This window comes from Vulpes lagopus, chromosome X, assembly GCF_018345385.1.
Source record: "Vulpes lagopus strain Blue_001 chromosome X, ASM1834538v1, whole genome shotgun sequence".
In the NCBI taxonomy this organism is placed as follows: Eukaryota; Metazoa; Chordata; class Mammalia; order Carnivora; family Canidae; genus Vulpes; species Vulpes lagopus.
Window position 1 is genome coordinate 31,141,374 of NC_054848.1, and position 19,236 is coordinate 31,160,609.

Sequence of the window (19,236 nt, forward strand, 5' to 3'; positions counted from 1 at the left end):
CTAAAAAAATGCACTAGGTATAGAAGCTGAAGCAGTATTGTATGTGGGGGGATATTTTTGGTGTTTTGGGTTTGATGGATATTGGCAAGGCAGAACTAAGAGATAAAGCTTAAAGAACAGCAGGAGCAGATTGTGGGAGTCTTGCGAGCTCTGTTTTGGTATCAATGAGTAAGACATAGGAGAGCTAGGAGAGGTCATGTTCTAGAAATCAAAGCCTGGCTACATAAGGAAGCATGAGGTCAACAGCTATTAATTAACATAGCTCAGGTCCTGGATCATAGGCTAGATATCATAGAATCCACGCAACAGCCCTGGGAAGTGGATATTTTTAGATTTTCATTTCTACTTTACATAAGATATATCTAAGGACCATAGCATGATAAAAGCTATTCAAGCTCATTCAGATGTTTAGTGGAAGTGCCAGGAATTTGAACCAAGTTTCTGTTTCCAAAGATTATGCACCTAGTCACCTTGTTTGAACACCACTTAGATTGTATAGAGAGAGTCATACAGAAATCTTTATTATAGTTACACTTTTTTATATGCACTGTCATGTATTTTTTACAAACATAAAGAAATGGTGTAATTTCTTTCTTTCCTGTTGTTTTGCATCTCTCTCTCACACAAAAACACACATTAATGAAGATTTTGTGTTTGACATGTAGTAATGATAGTAATTAAAGTTTACTCAATAAGCACTGAGATATTCAGTTATTTTTATTGATATATTAATTTATTGATGAGGCAAAAACTCATAGTGTCCATGGTTATAGCATAAAGTAAATGTTTATAGTTTCACTGAAAAAGCCTGTATTACAACTATCATTAGTAAACTACAGAAGATGATTTTTACTTACAATTAAGCTTATGGAGCACCTGGATGACTCAGTAGGTAAAGCATGCAACTCTTGATCTTGGGCTTTTGAATTCAAGCCCAAAATTGGGTATAGAAATTACTTAAAAATAAAGTCTTAAAAATAAGCTTATTATATATGAGTACTTATGATACACTATAATTTTTTCAGATATTTTAAAATTTATAGTGTTTATAAAAGTCTTTGAATAAATGTATAAAACTGAAATCCAGTATCAAAATGACTGCTAAAATGCTCTTTTGAAACTATTTCACATCAATAAAATCTCAAAATGGACAACATATATTCCTTGTAAAAATTAAAATATTTTCTTTTCCTACAATATAATAAAAGAAGCATGTTTATTGAAACAAAATTCATTGTATTTTAGAAGTATATGTTTCATGAGTAATTTTTGCATCTGTTTATAAAGTAGTTTAAATGGTATTATGAATGGTTTTTGAGGGAGTCAAGGAATGTGATAGTAACAGATTTTATTTCTGCTTTACGAATCAACTCCTATTCTAGGTTAACTTATTATCTTCCTTATATACTAATTAATTCAATCTCTTTCTTCTTGTTTCCTTACTTTTACTTTTGGCATGTGAGGTCCCAATGCAGGGGTGTATGGAGGGGAGAGGAAGAGAAAGAGGGAAGGAATAAATATGTATGTGTATTTATGTGTGTATATTAGTTTCTGTATTGCCTTTATGCACCAAGGAGTATAGTTTATAATTATATTAAGTACATTTATAGGTCTTAAATAAGTTATACTCTTTAGAATTAGGGAATGGATCAAGAAATATTCCCTGAATAGAATAACATGAATTCCCTTACATAGGTAAAGATTTATGGAAAGCATCCTAAGAAGTAATCTACCTTGAAGAAAAAGTGTTAACTGATTATTGATAAAAATAAGTGAATCTAAAATGTCTGCAGGTGGTCCCTAATCAACAAATCATCAATACAAAATAATTAAGGAGAAGATACGTTTTGAAGTTTATAATAGGTACATAAATATCTCTGCTTTGGTTGAGTGATAAACATTCACGTTGGAGCTGGGAAATAAGAATGTGCAGGTGTGGGTGCCTGGGTGGCTCAGTTGGTTAAGCATCTGCCTTTGGCTGGGGTCATGATCCTGGGGTCCTGAGATTGAGTCCCTTATTGGGCTCCTTGCTCAGTGTGGAGCCCACTTCTCCCTCTCCCTCTGCTTGCTGCTCCCCCTGCTTGTTCTCTCTCTCTCTCTCTCTCTCTCTCTCGGTCAAATAGATAAATAAAATCTAAAAAAAAAAAGAATGTCCAGGTGTTCAATTCAGTGCAGCTCACAGTCAAGGGTAACCTTGAATAACCAAAGCAAGGTTCTGATTCAGTCACCCAAATACTTTTTTTTTTTTAAGATTTTATTTATTTATTCATGAGAGACAGAGAGAGAGGGGGGCAGAGACACAGGCAGAGGGAGAAGCAGGCTCCATGCAGGGAGCCTGATGTGGGACTCAATCCCAAGTCTCCAGGATCACGCCCTGGGCTGAAGGCAGTGCTAAACCACTGAGCCACCCGGGCTGCCCCACCCAAATACTTTTAACACTATTATCAGTTAGCAATCTGACATTGTGAGTAACAATTGAGGCATTTATTCATTCATTCCATTATTCAACAGGTATTTATTGAATGTTCTCCATGTACCAGACACCATTCTCAGCACTAGGGGTAACCTCCAAGATCACAACATGAGCCCTGCCCAGTGGAGCTTAGAGTCTAGCAGAGGGGAAAGAGACAATAAACAGTACACATAATAAGGTGGAAGTCTGGTATGTGATTATTGATGAAGGCTATAAGGACAAAGTAAAAGAGCAGGGTCAGGTCCTGGGGAGTACCAGAATGGGAATGACTAGGTCTCAGTAGAATATAGGATGATAAGGAGTGTTTCTCTTAAGAGGATGGGATCTAAGTGATGTGAAACAGACGGTCAAGTTAGAAAGATATCTGGGAATATTTTTTCAGGGACATTGTTGACTGAATCAAGCTATTCAAGGGAATAGCTGATGCAAGGTCATCAGGGGATGCTTACAGAGAGGCCTGTGCAACCTAAATGAAATGAGCCAATGGAGGAATTTAGGAGAAAGGATTGGAGACATCACAGTAGCACTGTGGACCCAGTGGGGCCTTTGAGGTTATTGTAAGGATTTGGACTTTTACCTTGAATGATTTGAGAAGCCATTGCTTGATTCTGAACCAGTAAGAAAATGTAGTAGCCATGGCTTTTGAGTGATAATGAATCCCAGGGATTCCCCACCACAAAAATCTTGTGCTTCCAAAATTATCCCTTTTGTTCATGAAAAGGCTTCTTGGTTCTCAAGTAGATTTTTTCTCATTCATTCATTCATTCAATATTTACAAAGTGGCAATAATAAACCTGTTTTTTTTTTTTTTCTGACTCTGAGGTCAGAATGAACTCCTGGCCTCATGGAGCTTCCATTATAATGGAGGAGACAAAAACTGTTAAATAATATTATGTCACAAGTTAACAAGGAAATTATATGAGTTTAATGAGATAGAAAGTAAGGGATATCTCCATCTACCAGACAGATAAAGCATTTCTGAGGATGTGATATTTGAGCAGATGGTGATTATGAGGATTTAACAAGAAAATACATATAAAGTGCTTAGAACAGTCCCTGTGCTGGTATGTTGCAGTAACTGAGTAAATATTCTAGAATTGGCATTAGTTTTAAAATTAGTATTCTAGATTTCCAGAATGATCTCAGTGGCTACTATAGATATAGGGGCTTTCTTCTATTAAGAACAATTAGATACACCCTGGGGTAGGGGGAAGAAGGGACAGGGGCAGGACAGTTGTCATAGTGTTAAGGATTGCTCCGGAGAATCTCCCAATTATTTCTATTGTGTTTCAGTATTGATGTTTATTTTTATGTTTGAAAATGTATCTGATCTGGGAATTCACACAGTGAACGAGTTGCCAGAATGGGGAATCTCTGGGTGGCTCAGCAGTTTAGTGCCTGCCTTTGGCCCAGGGCGTGATCCTGGAGTCCCGGGATCAAGTCCCACATCAGGCTCCCTGCATGGAGCCTGCTTCTCCCTCTGCCTGTGTCTCTGCCTCTCTCTCTGTGTCTTTCATGAATAAATAAATAAATAAAATCTTAAAAAAAAAAAAAGAGTTGCCAGAATGTTGTAATCCCTTATTTTGCACAACAGATTGAGGAGAAGGGAACATTACATCCTGCAGGAGCTTATAATTATGAGAATGAAGTCCTTGCCTCTTACTCTGACTTTATAAGTTCACTGTCTGACTACACTTAGACCTTGCAAAGGATGAGAGTTATGGCTTTGGGAAATTGATTTCATAGCAATCCTAAGGGTGCCAAAGACAGCTTAGTATTTTCCTATGACTAACGCCAAACATAGCACGTTTACTTTTGTAGAATTCAGAGTTGATTTCACCTGTATGTTTCCGGTGACCCAAAGGTTAACCTGAGTTAGTAGTGCCTCATTTTTAAAATAGCAAACATAGGGATGCCCGGGTGACTCAGCAATTGAGCGGCTGCCTTTGGCTCAGGGCGTGATCCTAGGACCCAGGATCGAGTCCCACATCTGGCTCCCTGCGGGAAGCCAAGCCTACTTCTCCCTCTGCCTATGTCTCTGCCTCTTTCTGTGTGTGTGTCTCATGAATAAATAAATAAATCTTTAAAAAAAATAGAACAAAATATCAAACACAAACTGAAGGTTCACAATTAGGAATGTGGCATGTCAGAACTCTGAGGTATTCCATACATTTTTTTTAAATCCCATAAATATTTAACACATATCTATTATAATAAAAACTGATTATATCTTCCCTTGTTAGTGCCCAATTTAATTCAAATAATTTTAGAGTAAAGGAAAAAATTCAGATGTTTTATAAGAGTTAACATGAGTAATTGAAAATTAAAATTTAAGGAAAATGAAAGAAACCTAAATTCCTTATCTGTCAAATAGATATAGTGGTGTTCCTTCCCCCTCACTCCCCCCCCCCATCTAGAGCAGTGTTGCTCATAACTTGAAACCAGAAATAACCTGAAAACTTAAAAACTATGCATGCCTCAATCCAACCCATAGACTGTGATATGATGTAGTTTGTCTGGAGGGCTACCTAGGCACTGAAAATTTAGAAAGCTCCCCATGTGATTCTACTGAGAAGTCAAAGTTGAGAGCCTTCACTCTAGAATCCCAGTTCTCAAACTTCACCCTACATATGACTCATCCTGGGGGCTTATTAAAACAGATTCCAATCCCCACCTCCAGAGTTCCTGATTTAGTAAGTCTTGGGTGGGGCGTGCATATTTGCATGTCTTTTTTATTATTTATTTATTTATTTATTTATTTATTCATTCATTCATTCATTCATGAGACAGAGTGGCAGAGACACAGGCACAAGCAGAAGCAGGCTCCCTCCAGGGAGCTCAAAGCAGGACTCCATCCTGGACTCGATCCTGGACTCAATCCTGGACCCCGGGAACAGACCCTGAGCCAAAGGCAGATGCTCAACTACTGAGCCACCCAGTCGTCCCCATATTTCATATATAACAGGTTGCTAGTCCAGACAGACACTGAGCTTTGTGAAAGGTAGAATTTCAGATCTCTTTTTGGATCCAAGGAACCAACGTCTGTTTTTTTAAAATATCCCCAAAGTGGTTCATCTGCAATAAGATTCATGAAGCACTGGACCTAGAAAGACAGAATAAGGGAAAATGCCATCAAGAGAGTAGATTAGGTGCACCTGGGTGGCTCAGTGGGTTAAGCGTCTGCCTTCAGCTCAGGTCCTGATCTCGGGGTCCTGGGATCAGGCCCCAGGTCAGGCTCCCTGCTCAGTGGGGAGTCTGTTTCTCCCTCTCCCTCTGCTCCTCTCCCCTCCCCGCTGCTCCTGCGTGCGTGCTCTCTCTCTTAAACTCTCTGTATCTCTCTCAAATAAAGTCTTTTAAAAAAAGAAAGAGTAGATCAAAGAATGGAACACTTAAGTATTTGGCTAGAAATAACATTAGTGCTAGAAAATGGTATCGCTGTCAGTGTCTTTTTTTTTTTTTAATTTTTTTATTTATTTATTTATTATAGTCACAGAGAGAGAGAGAGAGAGAGAGAGGCAGAGACACAGGCAGAGGGAGAGAAGCAGGCTCCATGCACCGGGAGCCCGACGTGGGATTCGATCCCGGGTCTCCAGGATCGCACCCTGGGCCAAAGGCAGGCGCCAAACCACTGCGCCACCCAGGGATCCCTGTCAGCGTCTTTAAATACCTTTCTTTTAGAGTAAATCTGCTTCATTTGCTAATACATTATCTAACCTAATTTGTTTAAGAGATTTACATTATGAAGTATAATTCTCAATTTATAGCAGAGGAAATTGACTATTTTTCTTTTTGACCCTTACCCAGCTATATTGTGAAAAAACTTTGGTTTGAGATCACATCTCATTGTCTCTATTACACAACTTTGCTTCCCTTCGACTTTTCAAATCCTAGGATTTTATTGTTAAAACACAATTGGTTTACTAAGAAAATTCAGTAAAATTATTTCTAAGTTTTGATATGTGCTATATAATCCATTACTTGAATAGGAATATATTTTTTTAAGATTTTATTTATTCATGAGAGACACAGAGAGATGCAGAGAGAGAGGCAGAGACACAAGCAGAGGGAGAAGCAGGCTCCATGCAGGGAGCCTGACGTGGGTCTTAATCCCAGGTCTCCAGGATCAGGCCCTGGGCTGAAGGCGGAGCTAAACCGCTGAGCCACCTGGGCTGCTTGAATAGGAAGATTTTGATGTTGTTAGGCAAATTGAACCACATGTTATGTTCTGAATGAGACGCTGATTAGAAATGTACAGGAAGAATAATAATGCCAAGCAGGTTGTTTGGTAGATGTGGTTAAACTAAAATCAAGGCTGCTGAGTAGCTAGCACACAGTTTTGTTTTTGTTTTTGTTTTTTTTTTGCCAGTGAAATAAGTGCCAAAGAAACATTTCTCTGCTGGTTGGTAACCAGCCACTGTCCTAGGTCCTTACACTGGTGCCTGGCTTGCCTCAAACACTCCTTTTGAGCCTTGAACCCACTCAAGACTTAGTACTTTTTTTTTTTTTTTTTCAAGATTTATTGGTTTAAGAGAGAAAGAGAGAGAGAGAGCATGAGACTGAGCAGGGAGAGTAGCAGAGGGAGAGGGAGAAGCAGACTCTCAACTGAATAGGGAGCCCACTGAGCAGGACGCCTGCCAGGGCTCAGTCCTAGGACCCTGAGATCATGACCTGAGCCGAAGGCAGTCACTTAACCAACTGAACCACCCAGGTGCCCCAAGACTTAGTGATTAAAGGCCTAATGCCTGTCATAGCCAGAGGTCAGAGGAGTCTATACTATTTTCTTTTGGGTCAGTCTACATTATCAAGAGTGACTATTGGCTAGGAATGCTGGAAGCACTCCCGCGCTCCTGTGCTATTTGTGGCGAGTCCCCACAGACATTTCCTCTTTCACAGCCAGTGCTGGGGCTGGACCAAGACCTTTGTGATTGTTAACTATGATTGCAAGGTGCGCCCCAGTAGCAACCATCAGGGAACTTTGAAAAAACAAGGCTTATTATGTGTTTTGAAGGGTAGAAGTCACGCTCAGGGCCACACAGGTTTCCAGTAGAAAGGGAGAGTGTGTACAAGCCTGGGCTTGAGGGCAGGGCAGCTAGGGTTTCAGGAGTTCACTCTTTATTAGTGAATTTAAAATATAAGAGCAGAGATTAAAGTGAGGGAAGGGAAAAGCAAGCAGTTAGATGGTCAGTTATCTAGGTCAACAGAGATATCTCGAAAGGGGAACTTCATGGGTGAGGTCGCTTGGCTTTTTATCTAGTTGTTTAGCTGACAGTGTGTTTATTTGAGATGGATGTCTTTGAAGTGGATGCCTCTGCAATCAAAAGCCTAATGTCAGGCACTTAACATTACAATCAGAAAAACTAATTGTCAGGTGCTTATACTACATATTCATATGCACCTCCTTTTAGATTGTAGAATTCATTGATATTCACAGATAAATATTTTAATATCACCCTTTTACAATTATGAAACATGATTTTGTATCCAAAAAACACAGTTAATATAGTTCTAATGACATCAGGAGAAGTGGTCCCACACATTTGAGATTGGCTGGTATTTAGAAGCTTCGGTGTCATTAGCAGCAAAGCTGCCACTGAAGTGTCTGCTCTGAGTTTCTTGGCACACAAACTTCTGGGTGGTGCCTGATTTAGTTGCTCACTCTAAAGCAATATAAATTTCTAGTTTTCCTAATCATGAGCAAGATATGGTTTAGCAAAATTCTTGATCATTTCTGAAAAATAACTAGTCACGATCTTCTTTTGTTTGCAAGTTGCTGATTTTAAGGTACTGGGTTCTGTCTTCTGACATTAAAACAAGTAAAATAAGGACTTGACATATGTAGGCAAATTAATACATGAATAGGAAGTTTAAATGATAAATTGTAATTTCTACCTTCTTCCTTTGATATGTGTTAGTTATTCATTCTAAATTTAGAGATAAAGCCCATGGTCTTAATTATAAATATGCTGAACATTTCACTAGTGGGGAAATGTATTTTAAAATGTGCAGATCTTTTGTATAAAACTGAGAATGTAGGGATCCCTGGGTGGCGCAGTGGTTTGGCGCCTGCCTTTGGCTCAGGGCGCGATCCTGGAGACCCAGGATCGAATCCCACGTCGGGCTCCCGGTGCATGGAGCCTGCTTCTCCCTCTGCCTGTGTCTCTGCCTCTCTCTCTATCTCTCTGTGACTATCATAAATAAATAAAAATTAAAAAAAAAAAACTGAGAATGTAGAGCTCTTAATTATATCTTTTTCTACATAGAATTGCATTTTATCAACCTTGTTATGGATTCAAAAACATTTTTGATGCATAATAAAACTTGTTATGCTTACTCTTATTAAAATAATACGGCATCAACAATCACAAATTGAAATTTTATTATTTTTTAAGCATTCAATAGAATAAAAAGGAAATGAATGATGAAAGATGATTCTAATTATTGTTTTACTCAGCACATAATTTAGTATTTGTATAGTACGCACTGGGCAATTTTGGTTCTGTTTCTAGTATTTCTTCATGTGCCTCTTCCAGACACCTTAATGTTTTTGATGGGGTGGGAACCTGCAGCACATAAAGGAGATTACCAGAGAATGAATGAGACCCAGAATCAAACACATAGAGCATTAATGCATTCAAGTTGGTAATGTGACCTTAGTAAATCTAGTGTAAATTAGTATCTGCTTTATATGTGACTTTCTGGGATATTCAGATATTTAAAATAAACCTAGAAATATATATTTAAATGGACATTTAAATATTTAAAATAAGTATATAAAGTGAGTCAAGAACCTTTCTAGGATACTACCAGATAGCTAGAAGCAACTTTTGAGATATTCAAAACTCCCCTTATGTATTAAGAAGAGCAGTTACTTAGGATATGTTCATCTTTAGGAGTCTCCATTCTTAGCACAAACCTGATGCCCATTAACAATGAGCCATTTAGAATTTTAGCAACATGGCTGCTAAAATGTAGGCAATGGGAAATCTCAAGAATATTTCAATAACCACCTAATAGATCATAACTGAAGACAGTGTTGGAATATTGCCCTAAAACACTATCTGTCATGTTTTGGGGGGCTGGGTCATACATAACACTGTGTATTTGTCCACCTTTCTTGGTATTGTGTGTATAGAAAGAATATGCAGTGAGGGGTGAATAGAGTTTATAAGGGGCTTTGCTTTGTTCTGATACAATCATCTGTTCCTTATTCCTTGACCTAGCCCTGTGGAAAGCTGTTTGCAATGGCACCTTCATTCTTTGAAGAGCATTATTTTCATGGTGGATCTGTTAAACTAGAGCATTGGACTGTAGCACAGTCTCAATTATAAAGTAAAATGTTTATTTGTATTTAACCAAAACATAGGATACCAATGTATTATAATAAACTATCAACAGAAAAAAATCATAATTATGATTTGGTCATCATTCACTTATAGTAAACTGGTAGTGCTTAAAATATATATAGAAATTTCAAAAGCCCAGAAACTTCCAATGTAATATTTGCTGTGTCTTCTCAGATTACAAAAATCATGGTACTTTTAACACAGGTTGCAGCAAGGAAAGTTAACCATGGTCCTTTTTCCTTCTTGTTACCCCCATTCTCTTTGGAGCCAGTGATGGTTGGAGAGTCTCTGCCCTGCTTAGAGACTTTTCATTTTAGGGAGAATTCCAATGTCTTGTCCTTTGTCTCTCCCTTACTGGTTATAAGCACCTGCCTGATTGCTAGTCTTCACAAGGTCTTAGAAGTTGAATCCCCATGGAGTTGATTGCCACCTTGGGACCTATTAGTAGGGTCCTCTACATCTCTTCTTCCTCAGACCCTGTCTGGCTACTCAATCCTTCATCTATTTGGAAATATGAATAGATTAATCAAGAAAATACCTTAACAGGATTATAATATTTGATTGCTGTTATAATACTTGATTGCTTTATGCATAGAAAATCAGGCATTTAAATAACAAAAGGAAAGTATACTTATAACAATTCAAACAATACAAAAGTTAAAAATACCATTAAGAGTTCGTTTCTCCACTTTTGATTCCACATACATGATCACATGTTGTATTAAAAATGTAGTATCTTGGGGCATCTGGGTTGAGCATCTGCCTTTGGCTTGGATCATGATCCCAGGGTCCTGGGATCAAGTCCCACATCAGGCTCCTTACAGGAAGCCTGTTTCTCCCTCTGCCTGTGTCTCTGCCTTTTTCTCTGTGTCTCTCATGAATAAATAAATAAAATCTTTTTAAAAAATTGTAATGTGGTATCTTTTCATGTATTAACTATTTTTTAAATATTTTATTTATTTATTCATGAGAGACACAGAGAGGCAGAGAGATATAGGTAGAGGGAGAAACAGGCTTGCTGAAGGGAGCCCCATGTGGGACTCGATCCCAGGACCACACCCCAAGCTGGAGGCAGACACTCAACCACTGAGCCACCCAGGTGTCCCTATATATTTAGTCATACAAATATATGCAGCCCTGCGTGTGTATGTATGGATAAATATATGTACATTGATATAGACCTAGATAAAGGTTTTTTTAAAGATAATATTCTGGCTAATTCGTCTGTGGGTTTTTTCCTGCATATGTCACACAACAGAATGAAGATGTAAGGTAGTCTGGGGCTTGTGGGCTTGCTCCATTATCTTTAATGTACAACTTCTGAAGTCTGCTACTCTTATCTCTAGACTAATAGAATAGAATGCAGGGAGTTCAGGCCAAAAATTTTTAAGGAGATGAACTAGAACATGTACCCATCACTTTTGCCAATATGTCACTGACCCAAGCTTAGTCCTGTGGGCTTTGCCTAGGTCAAGTTTGTGTATCTGTATGGCTGTGTGTCCTGTCGAGGTTTGGGAGAGGAATTCTGTTTCTATGAGCAAGAAGATAGATTTTGGGCAACAGCAGACTCCAACCCAAGTAGGAATAGGTTTTTCTCCTCTTCTGTACTTTAAGAATTTTATTAAATTTTACATTCCATAAATCCTTCTTGGTGTTCTAATTGCATTTCATATAGTCAAGCCTTTCAGGCAACTGCAAACTTGGCCTTCTTCACTGAAAGTTCTGCAAGACCTGAAAGGCCCTGACACTGATGCCCAGTTTCCACCAGCAAGCTTGGTAGTTGTCATTTCAGTAGGAACTGTGTGGAAGGTGACATGATTCTGCATCCTAGCCCCGACTTTCCAAAATTTTCCTTTTGGTGCAGAGATATGTTTATCCTTTTGTGTTCGTATTAAATCCTTGTATTTGCTTTTATTTATTTTATTTTATTTTATTTTATTTTTTAAAGATTTATTTATTTATTTGAGAGAGAGCGCATGTGGGCTGGGGTGGGGGAGGTGCAGAGGAGGAGAGAAAGAGAGAGAATCATTAGCAGATTCACCACTGATCGGGGAGCTTGTCACAGACTCAATCCCAGGACCCTGACATCATGACCCAAGCCAAAATCAACAGTGGGCCACTTAACCGACTGAGCCACCCAGGTGCCCCCTTGGATTTGTTTTTAAATATATCCTTACTTTTATGTTTGTCCGTTCTGCATTTAGATTCCTCCAAACAAGTGTATTGGTGTTGTTGACTTATTATTAATAAGAAGAGGTTTGTTCATGTACTTCATGGTATGGCATATTGGGTTTTTCTCCATTGACTACTAAAAGTTGCTTCCTGCTGTCATTGCTGATTATAATCTTGATTTGGAGATAATGTGGGGAGCTGTTTGTGCTAACATTCCCAATTTCTAAATGCCACCATCGATTCCACATTTACAAAGAAACTTCCAATCACTTCTAAATTTGTCCTTAGTGCAAATGATATTTCCATGGTGATAATTTTCAACTACCACAGCAGTATAAATCTGAGGGCATTTGGTTTACAAGTTGCTTTTTTGAGTAATTGTTTGGAAAGGTTTTTTTCTTCTTGAAACAACATAGATAAAACTATGTGAAATAAATTTGCACATCTTAACAAATCATTGTAAAGTAAACACTCTTTTATCTACCACTCTGGTCCAGAAATAGAGTATCACTGATGCCCCAAAGATCTCTTGTGTATTTCTTTCCCAACACAACCTGGGTTAATTTCTGTGGCCATTAGTTCTCTATAATTATTACTGTCTCTAATTTTGATCATTTCACATTAGGTGATATTCAAACATATGCTCTATGCTTACAGAGGAGGATGTTAATAGAAATCAAAATTCACTTACTTCCCTTGAGTTAAAAGAACGACAGAACATGATTCAACTAATTGAGGTTTTTTGTTTATAAATTTGCATTCACCTTAAAATTAACAATATTACTAGCATTTCTTATTTTAATATGTTTATTAAGTATATTGGGCTATCTTATTTTAATATTTTTAATTTTATGTAACTTTACTATTTAAAATTCCTTGATCTCTACCTATAGCTTTAACACTTTCAGTATTACAACCAAATAGAAACTGATATAGTAAAGTGCCTTAATAATATTTTTTCAGAATTTCAGCAGATTGCTTAAAGTTAATCATTTAAATGCTTGGAATTTAAAGACGAATATCATTATAATGAATCGTAGAGGACTCAGTCATACCCTTACTTTCAAAATAAAGGTATTATCTCCTTGCATTCAGTTGGTTTCCACATGATGAAACCATAGTTTTAAACACCATGCTGCATTACCTTGCTCATTAGGTATTCAGATGATACTTTTTACAAAAGATAAATGATATGTGATATACAGTGAGTTCATACTAATGAAAAACAGCTGGGCATGAGGAAAATTGACTAAGAAAGGTGTTTCACATATACAGTCAGTAGAATTCTAACATGTGCCTCGAAGATTCTATGTTCTCGAAAGGGCTACACAGATTTAGGGGGAATATGAAGCTCTTGGCTGGTCACCCAGCCTCTCCTTACTTACTTAGGCAGAGTTGCTTAAATTGACCAACATGTACCTCCTCTGTTGTAAAATACACCAAGAGTTTTGGCAGTTTGTACCCTTTGCTGTACTAGATGATCATCTCACCTGCTAGATTTTTCTGATTTAGAAATCAAAATAAAAGTGGGTTGGTTAGTATGGAACACATGGAACTGTACCTCCTGGTGCCCTTCAAGGTGGGATTTGCTGTCCAACCATGCAGAATGAAGTCAGCTGATGACTTCCATTTGTCAGTGCCTATAGAATCTCTCTCAGCTGCACTTGGCCTAAGGTTACACCCCCTCCGTCAAGCAGCCTGTATTCCCTGACTGATTCAGGCAAGTTTGAGTGAGTGAGTGAGGGAAGACATTTTAGCCTGATGCCAGAAGCTCTGAAGGGCAATTCAAAGCTCCCTGCCCAGTTGACCAAGGCCTTCTATGGCTATTCTACATCATCCTGTTTCTACACCATGCAGCCCATCTTCATCCTCTTTTTCTCCCATCTGCTTCCACTCTCTTTCCTACACATTTATTGATTTTAATAAATCTCTTAAAAATAAATAATAGACTTCTTATGCCAGTTAACCCAAACTATGATAATTTGAGGTTATTTTACTTGTGTCCCTGATGATGGCTATGAAGTAGTCTTTTCTGTTATGTATCCCGAATGAGGATGCCAGTCACTCCATCCATCTATCCATCCATCCATGTATGTAGTCACAACTTCCAAGTATCTTTTATGTGCTGTGTACTGGTCCTTGTCTATAAGGAACTAGATGAAAGAGAGAAGATATTTATGTGTTAGGTGATGATGAAAATACAAAAACTGGAAGTGGAGAGACAAATAAATAAGCTATCCCAGACTGATGCTGTGAAGAGGTACAGAACTACAGTGACAGTAATAAAGGGGTGAATGGAAAAGAGTGATTTTGATTGAATAGCTATAAGGACATGGTGCGGGGGGGGGAAGGACATGGTGACCGATGGCAATGTCTGACATCAACAGACCTTTGAAATGAAAGAGAATTTAAAAGCAGCAAATATGAATATGAATTAGATGCAAATCAAATCAATTTTGTAGCTTGCTGTAGTTTTTGTGTAACTAAATGTTTCCTTACTTTTTAAAGAGATTTTATTTATTTATTTGAGAGAGTGAGTGAGAGAGTGCATGAGTTAGGGGGAGGGGCAGAAGAAGAGGGAGAAGCAGACTCCTCCCTGAGCAAGGAGCCAGATGTGGGGCTCAATCCCAGGACTCTGAGATCATGACCTAAGCCAAAGGCAGACGCTTCACCAGCTGAGCCACCCAGGCACCCTTTCGTTACTTTTACTTGTTAACAAAATATCCTGTATGCTACTAATCTCTCAAATATAGCCGTTGTAGTTGTTAGTAAAACTACCAAATTTATCAGTCAATTTACTGAAACGACCATGCAAATTTATTATGTTTTATACTTTTTTGGTTTACTTGTTTTATACTTTCTTTGATGCCTACCTTTCCCCTACTCTCATACTCTGTTGTTCTCTTGACAGCTGTTTACCTCAGAGTTATTGTATTTTAAGGGTTTTTCTTTTCTAATTTCCAAATCCAGCAGCAAATGTTTGCACTATGATCTTAACAACATATTCCCTGTAACTGTGAGAATCAGTCCCCAAGTGTATTTTGTAGCCAGTACATTGGTGTTTGTAGGTGATGGAATCTGATCTCTTCTAGGGTAGAAGACATAGTGGCTAGACATAAGTGTTTTCCTATTACAATTAGGTAAGTCTACATAAAGAAGCATCAGTGATAGGAATTTGAATTCATTTTTTCCCATGCTAAAATGAAAAGATAGTTCAGGATTCTACTTTAGGGTTTGATAATACTAGTCTTTCATGCACTCCAAATGACCTTTATCTCAGTCTTGCATAAACTATTGGTGTACTAGTGTGCCCTATTTTAGAATATATTAGCTGAAGAGCAGTGGTTTTATACTTTTCAAGTACTGCATTTACTAGACCCTCTACAGGAGAGTACTTACATTTTACTCTGTTTTTTGTTTTTGAGAAAACATGTTACCAAGTTACTCTAAACTCAGTAACATTTTAAAGTAAAATTTATTTTTTTAAATTTTTATTTATTTATGATAGTCACAGAGAGAGAGAGAGAGAGAGAGAGGCAGAGACACAGGTGGAGGGAGAAGCAGGCTCCATGCACCGGGAGCCTGATGTGGGATTCGATCCCGGGTCTCCAGGATCGCGCCCTGGGCCAAAGGCAGGCGCCAAACCGCTGCGCCACCCAGGGATCCCAAAATTTATTTTTATTAACTATTAAAGCATATACTGAAATCTGTTAAGTTCATTTTTTAAAACATGTGTTAGGCCAATTACTTTTTTTTTAAGATTTAGTTATTTATTCATGAGAGACACACAGAGAGAGAGGCAGAGACACAGGCTGAGTGAGAAGCAGGCTCCCTGTAGGGAGCCTGGTGCAGGACTCAATCCTGGATCCCGGGATCACGCCCTGAGCCAAAGGCAGCCACTCAACCGCTGAGCCACACAGGCACCCCAAGGCCAATTACTTTTCAGTGAATGCATGCCCTATGCTGCTTTATAAGAGTCTGTGTCCTAAAAATCGGGAACTATTCTCATAAATTATGAAACCTGTTGGTAGATTTACTGTGCTACATCTGTTATTGATATGGAGGAGATAACTTTGTATGAATTTCATTTATTTCTTTTTGGAAAGGAATAAAACAACACAATTCAAATGAACCTTTTGTCTTTTCCTATCACTGGACTTAAATGCAATGGGAATATTCTGAAAGATATAATCTAACTTTGGGATATTAATGAGGTAAGAGTGTTTTATGCTGTGCAGATCTTCCTCGAGTTATGATGAGGTTATGCCCCAATAAAACCACAGTAAATTGAAAATATCATAAGTTGAAAATGCATTTAATACACCTAACCTACCAGACATCATAGCTCAGCCTAGCCTACCTTAAACGTGCTTAGAAGACTTACATTAGCCTACAGTTAGGCAAAGCTATCTAACATAAAACCTATTATAAAGTATTGAATATCTCATGTAATTTATTGAATGCTGTACTAAAAGTGGAAAACATAATGGTTCTAAGTGTGTCTGTTGTTTACCCTTGTGATGGGGTGGCTGACTGGGAGCTGTGGCTCACTGCCCCTGCCAGCACCAAGGTGGGAGGATCATCCCACATGTCACTAGCCTGAGAAAAGATCAAATTCCAAAATTTGAAGTATGTTTTCTATTGAAAGCATATAGCTTTTGCAGCATCGCAAAATCTAAAAATCGTAAGTTGAACCATCTAAGTCAAGGACCAGCTGTACTTTTTACATTGTAATTCCTGGTTAATTTACTTTTCCCTTCCTTTCGGAACCACTTCTCTGTCACCAGGAATCCACAGCTGACCGCTCCTTCTGCAACCATATTTCCTCTGAAAGTGATGCCAGATCATCACTAGGTTTCCCAAGCCCTTGTGGTCATTTCATCATATCCTAGTTGATCTCTAATAAGTGTTCCCTTGCTTAGATGTTAATATTTAACGTTTAAGATACTAATTTATAATCTACAAATATTCTGGATTGCTTTGCTCTAACCACTAACAATACATATTTTATAGTTGAATTTCAGGCCTTTGGCCAGATAGTTAGGGAAATGATTTTTCACAAGAAATTCTATTATAGGAAGTTCCATCATGACACAGAGTTGATGACTCCAACTCTGACCAATTCTGATCTTAGTGTTACTGTTTATTAAAACAACAACAACAACAATAAAACTCTTCCTTAGAATTGATTCCAGATGTTTCAGATGATGAATCTTATTTTTTGTTATTTTCATTAAAAATACATATGTATCCTGAAATCTAAAAGATAAAATGAAACTAACCTGTAAAAACTACCTGGTTTGTGTTTTAGCTAGGTCACGATTGTCTTCTAAAGTAAAGTGCACTACAGCATTCTAGAAATAATTTAATGAGAGATGCCTGGGTGGCTCAGTCAGTTAAACATCCAACTCTTGATTCCAGCTTACGTTGTGATCTCAGGGTTGTGGGATGTCCCCCACGACAGGCTCTGCATTCAGATTCTTTCCTTCTGCCCACCCTTCCTCTCTCTCTCTCTCTCAATCTTTAAAAAAAAAAAGAAAAATTTTTTTAAAGATTTATTTATTTATTTATTTATTTATTTATTTATTTATTTATTTATGAGAGAGAGAGGCAGAGACACAGGCAGAGGGAGAAGCAGGCTCCATGCTGGGAGCCCGATGCGGGACTCAATCCCGGGACCCCAGCATCGCACCCTGGGCCAAAGGCAGGCACTAAACCGCTGAGCCACCCAGGGATCCCTAAGAAAAATAATTTAATGAAAATAAGCTTTTTGCTTTGTATGAGTTCTTGTTACCATGGAGAGAATGTTAGTGTTTGGTTTCATCAAGTTGCACATGCTAGTCCATATATTGTATCTAATAGCTAGAGCTTTGGCTCTATGTTTTTTGGAATTAGCCATTAGGTATATAATGATTCAAGCAGCAGAACAATTAATGATTCACCCCACTTAGAAATAATTTTTCAACCCATTTTTATTAGGCATTAGTGTATTAATCACGTTATAAAGCATGCCACCATATTTAGCAGTTTTACTTTTGGGGGTGAAGGTAGTGCCCTTTACTGTGTTAAAGCAATTTGTATTTCTGATTAAAGTTTACAATTTTCGGGATCCCTGGGTGGCGCAGTGGTTTGGCGCTTGGCTTTGGCCCAGGGCGCGATCCTGGAGACCCGGGATCGAATCCCACATCAGGCTCCCCGTGCATGGAGCCTGCTTCTCCCTCTGCCTATGTCTCTGCCTCTCTCTCTCTCTCTGTGACTATCATAAATAAATAAAAAATTAAAAAAAAAAAGTTTACAATTTTCCTGGGTATTTTTGGAATATAATAAATTTATATACCTTCATGAAAACAAACATTGTCTATACATTAATGGTATACATATTTATGCATAGACAAAAATGGTAAATTTTGCTTTTTGTCACAATTCTTTCCTGGAAACCCCATAAACGTATTAGCCACTATATATTTTCCCATAAGAACCCTGAATTAAGAATAAAATGTATTGAATACTATATTAATCAAAGTTAATGATTTAAAATTGTGAGAATAGACCTAAAGAGAGGTTTTTAGATTTCAAAAATGGTTTACATCAATTATGGGATTATTTACAGGTTGTTGGGCAGACGAAAAATGAGATGACTCTTGTAAAAAGAATTGATATATACTTAAAATATTGCTAAATGGACATATGTTTCTAGACTTGATGAATTATCAATGGGTCTCTCATGTATCTAAAGAAGAGTTCTCTACCTTACTTTGCTGTGATACAAATCAGTGGAATACATTCACATATGAAGCACACTTCCATGGATTTATGCACATTAAGATAAAACCTAAAATCTTCTTAAGGTCATTAAATTGGTTAAGAGCATATATTTCCTAGAATTATTTATGTTCATAAATAACAATGCCTTGTTGGACTGCATATAACATATATTGTGGATTATTGCAATGTCCAGAAGAGCAGCTATAATTTTATTTCTTTTCCCTCCACTCAAGGAAGAATATTGAAAAGTAATTAAGTGAGAATCATATTATCATCAAGAATCTTTTCATTCTGTTTGGATCTATTAAAAATGAATAAATAAAAACTCTGTAACTTTATTAATGATTAACAAAATAATGCTTGATCTCCTTGTAATAGAGAAATTCTTCTCTCTGCTAACATCATAAATGATCTACTGTTATAAATATACATTTTGGTACCAGATTAAGTCCAATTGATTGGCCTAATATAAAAGTACTAACT

The 19,236-nt window shown here is 37.6% G+C and overlaps 1 protein-coding gene across 6 annotated transcripts in view; it reads left to right on the top strand.

The window, feature by feature from the left end:
- The window catches only part of CFAP47 (cilia and flagella associated protein 47), a 492,283-nt gene that overhangs the window by 133,389 nt on the left and 339,658 nt on the right, over positions 1 to 19,236 (top strand). The gene's annotated exons all lie outside the window — the stretch shown is intronic.